At 42.8% G+C, this 4,779-nt stretch overlaps 1 long non-coding RNA gene across 1 annotated transcript; it reads right to left on the reverse strand.

The window, feature by feature from the left end:
- Positions 1-2,651: 2,651 nt before the first annotated feature.
- LOC123983529 lies at positions 2,652-3,615 on the reverse strand. Its single transcript, XR_006828205.1, has 3 exons — positions 3,539-3,615; positions 3,104-3,174; positions 2,652-2,992 (listed from the first exon to the last, which is right to left on the reverse strand). It is a non-coding gene; the product is annotated as an uncharacterized LOC123983529 (long non-coding RNA).
- Between the last annotated feature and the right edge of the window lie 1,164 nt (positions 3,616-4,779).

The following is a 4,779-nucleotide window of genomic DNA, read 5'->3' on the forward strand; positions in this document are numbered from 1 at the left end:
TCTCTCCCCGCCTGAAGCGCCTGCTTCATAGTTTAAGCTAATGATGAGTGTGTTCAGGTGTGCTTTATACTCCTCCGGTTATTCCGTCACACCTTACCCTTCTAGCAACAAGCCAATAGGATTGGAGTGATTTCATTCACGTTCAGACCTGCTACGCCTAGAGGCGTTCCCATAGTGTCGCAACCGACGCAGTGTCTCGTTCCCCTTCTCGGGGAACCAGGGTTACATACGTAACCCGAGACGTTTGCTCGCGTTTCACATCTCCTTAAGTGATTCACATTAGTCCATTTAAATCGTGCGCCGAGTGACCGCCACGCAGCTGTGTCGTTGTTTGGTAGGTGACGTCAGCTCCCGGTCACAGGCTACGTCAGTTCAGAGCTTTGCAACATAGACGGGGTGAATTTTTGAATGAACGTGTGAAAGTTCTGTCACAAAACAATGTTGTTACGTATCATCTCACTATTTTAAGTGAACATTCCTAGTGGGTATACGGCGTACACCTGCGTATCACGTAGACTACACCACTGGTTAGCCCCTTACATTATACTTCCCAGGAAGGCCACCTCTCTGCTTATTTGAGCTTCTCCTTCACACTTAGCTTGTCATTCAGTTCAATTCTGTAACACCTCTCCAGACTCTTTACGGGCTTTGCGGGCCAAAGGACTGCCAGGTATCCCAGTTTCCACTTTGCATCAATCATCTTTGAGAGGACACTGTTGTGCTCAATACAAGTGGGAACTCTAGGGACTCTGGCTTTCTGTACAGAGGCATTAATGTACTAGGTGCTCTGAATTGAAGTCAGTCTTTCACTAAAAATCTGAGAAGAAAAGACCTTCCCCTCCACATTAAGCACATTTGTGCTTGAACAATTCTGCTCTTTGGTAACAAAGCATCCCTCAGCAATGAGCCAGCTTTCTGGCAAGTAGTTCTTCCTTCATGCAACCTTCAGCCACTTCCACAGATGTCTCCTCAGCCTCTCGCAGATCTTGTACACTCTGTATGGAATACCATTATGGCCCCGGTGCAGATCTTCCCTTGGCCTTTTAGATTAAGTCATTGACTTCCTGTTTTCTGGGCTCTCCATCATCGAAGGAGATCGCTGGTTCTTCAGGGCAGCACAACAATCTCCCATCTGGAGTTTTTCCCCGTCTTGAATCACTGTGCATAGTCTGAAGGTTCTCCTCTACCTCACTTTTATTTTAATGTCTTTAGCCTGATTGTTTAGTCCCCAAGGAGCCTTGACAAATATTTGAAGGGGTTTTGAGTGAATTTGGCTCTCTCCTTTGCCAATTATCACCTCGCTGATACTCGGCTTCACAAGGTCTTGATGTGCTCCCTCAAGAGGTCCCACATCTTTTGGAGGGCTGGTTTTTCATCCTTAGTCACGCCAAATTTCTTAGGGCCTTTAGTCTTTCTCTGCTCCATCCCAAAGTGGTCAGCTCCCATGTCTTTGATGATTGTTGATGCTGTAGAAAGAACAGACTCAAGCATCTGATCTACGTCTCTGTCAAACAACTTCTATTGTTACAATTATTGAAACTCAGTCTTATTGATAGCACCTTTGTCTTTGCTGACTAGCTGACTTGTTGAAATAGTCTTTTTAATTCATAGTGATAAAAACTGTAATTCATATGAAATTAAGTGATGCAAATCTTATCAAAATGTCTTCTTTTTTTTTTTTAATACAACAGAAACGCAAACTAGTACTGACAGCCATAAGTTCAGCTTGTGGTAAAACAGTGCAATGTTTTTAATGGGCATTTAGCATGTGAAAGTAGTGTAAATTACACATTTGTGTGCACAGTGGGGAAGCATTATCCAAAAAAACACGTTTTTTAATGCAAATTCTGAAAGTATTCATTATTGGTCACTTGACAGGCACAGGGTCTTTTTATATATCACCATTAGCAGTAAAAACAAATAAATGTTTTCCACCAGGGCAGTAAAATGTGAAGTTTAGCTGCTGATCTGAGCTTCCCTGCTGTTACCGTTTTATTGCCAATAATATTAATCTGTCTCAGGAAGGTAAGGGCACATTTCTGTCCACGTAACAAAGCCATAACAGAGGCTGGAGAAGAACTACATGAAATTACAATCCAACTACTTATTTTTTCTACCAGCGCAGTAAGGGGCGGTTTCCCGGACAGAGTCTAAAATAAATGAGGACTAATCCTACTGAAATTAATACGGACTTAAAAAATGGTTTTCTGAGACATTGCTTTATTTGAGATTAAGTAATACCAGACTAGGGAGTTGCAGACTAAGGTTAATAAGGACTAACTAGCTACTCTCTGTGAAGCCCGATTAGAGTAATGTTGTGCACTCGGTGCAGACCTGAGGTTGCTCCAAAAACCAGGGCTGGACCCTGAAGAAACATTAACATTGTGTGGAACTGGAGTAAATCACCCAACCAAACAATGGACAAAGGTAAAAGACAACGTTCAAAGAATTTCAGTGACTTTGAAAGGACCCTTTTGAAGCAAATTGTGTCAAACCACCCAATTATTGAGAACAAACAGCATGATTCAGCAACAGAAAACAAGAAAAAGAATGCTTGGACTTCAATTTGCAATGAATTTAACTTGAATGAAAAAGTAAGCAACAGGAACTTTACTGTATTATTGTTGGTCTACTTTTACATGTCAGTCACGTTGAAATGTTGCTTCATTGTGATCCAAGTATATTACAAACAGCATCATACAGAATTTTAATTTTTTATATTGTTCCATCTTTCTTAGATCCTGTGGAAAAACATAAAAATAAACTTAAAGACGACAAATGCTGTTGCACGTAGGGAGCGTTTCAAGACTGGTGGTGGACCCCCAGAAAGACCGGAGACCGATGACATAGGAGACTTGTTGACTTCGATCATTGATAGCCAGCAGCCCCTGGGAGGTATCCCTGATGATGGATCATTTGGACAGTTCAGATGGGGCCCTGTTCCAATCCTCATTTGGTAGGCCACATTAATTCAATATGTGCCATCCTTAAACTGCAGGGAATATGTATTGTTGTCAGTCATTATTTGCAGTCCTATAACCAGAAATATTTCATGAACTTCACTTTTAAATACATATTGTTCAGTAATGCTGCAATATAATACTTTTCAGATGATCACCAGAGCTTGGAGGTCCTGAGACAGGATGAAGGTCAGCCCACTACAGCTGCAGCAGCCTGGAGGGAAGATGGTGTCACTAATTCTGGCCAGATGAGAAGGATCAAGAGGCTGACCATGCACGAGAAACTGGCCATGGAATTCCATGAGCACAAATTAAAGTATTTAAAAGATGAACATGAAATAAAGATGAAAATACTTCATGTTGAGTTAGCCATGAAGGAGGAAGAGAGAAACATGAAGCAGCAGCAGTACCAATGTTCTACTGAAACCAGCACCAGTTCAGGGTCCCGATATCTCAATTTGTGAAATAAAACTTTTGTTCATAATCGATCTTTGGCAATTGTTGTCTTCAATCATCTGAGGTAACTTCATTGTGAGAAGTGCCACAAAGCAAAAGCATCTCTGCACGCCAGTCCATACCTGTCATTGTCTGGCTCAACCTGTCACGCTCTGCCGGTTGGCCATCCTTTGTGTTGCACTTTTGAGTTTAGTATCTGCCTTAGTATGTTGAGTTTTGGGTTCTGTCCTGTCTTCTTCTTCTTCTTCTTTAGGGTTTAATGGCGGTTGGCAAACCAGTTTAACGGTGCATTACCGCCACAAGCTGGACTGGAGTGTGGAACGAGAGATTAGGCAGGAAATAAATGAAATAAACAAAACCAAAAACAAAGGAAAAAAATAAAATAAATAAAAATAATAAAAAAAAAAAAATAAATAAATAAAAAAAAAAATAAAATAAAATAAAACAAAAATAAACATAAATTAAATTCTTTTTCCTAACTCAGTTTCTTTAAGAAACTTAATTATATGACAATATATCTGGCCTGCTGTTTTCCCCAAGAGATTCTGTCCTGTCTAGTGTCCAGTATGTGCTATATAGTCTGCTTGTCATGTCAAGTCTCTCTGTTTTCCTCTGCTCTCTCTCTCTGCCTCGTTAGTCTCATGTCTGTCACCTGTGTTGCTCCCGCCCTGCTCGTTAGTCCGTGTGTGTATATATACCTGGTGTTTCTGTCTTGTCTTTGTCTGGTCATTGTTCATGTTACCCCCCAGTCTGTCGTGTGTGTACTTTCTGCCTGCCTGTAACTGGCTCGGCTCGGCTCGGCTCGGCTCCCTGTACTTTTGGATTTTGGATTTCTGTTATTCAGCCACTCACCTGTAAGTGTGCTCGCTTTTTGTTATATTAAAACCCTTTGTTGCACTATATCTGCTCCGCTCTGTGTCCTGCGTTTGGGTCCTCCAACTTGCCTCCACACCACGATCGTGACAGAATGACCGGACCGCAAAGGGACCCAGGGACCCATGTCCGATGAACTGCTTGATCTGTGCCGGGAGTTTATGGTGCTGAGGAATATGTGGTATGGGGCTAGTCATGTTAGCCACAAGGAGGCTATCGTGTCCCTCACCCGAACAAAGTTGGCTGCAAATCCTGGAGCGGCCAACTCCTTTCCTAAGTGGGTGTTGGACTTCCTCCGCACCTCAGCCGATTCCCCAGCCAAGTCAACACCAGTTCCTCTGCCTGTTAGCCATGAGCAAGCTAACAAGCTGCCAGCTAGCGTCCGGCTGTCATCTCCCCGGCCTGCTAGCCCTCAAAGGACTTGTTCTCGGCCAGCTAGTTGCAGGTTGGGAAGCATCCTTCTGTCCTGCCCGGCTAGTGCTACTAGCCC

The sequence above is a fragment of the Micropterus dolomieu genome, linkage group LG14 (genome assembly GCF_021292245.1).
Source record: "Micropterus dolomieu isolate WLL.071019.BEF.003 ecotype Adirondacks linkage group LG14, ASM2129224v1, whole genome shotgun sequence".
Lineage (NCBI taxonomy): Eukaryota > Metazoa > Chordata > Actinopteri > Centrarchiformes > Centrarchidae > Micropterus > Micropterus dolomieu.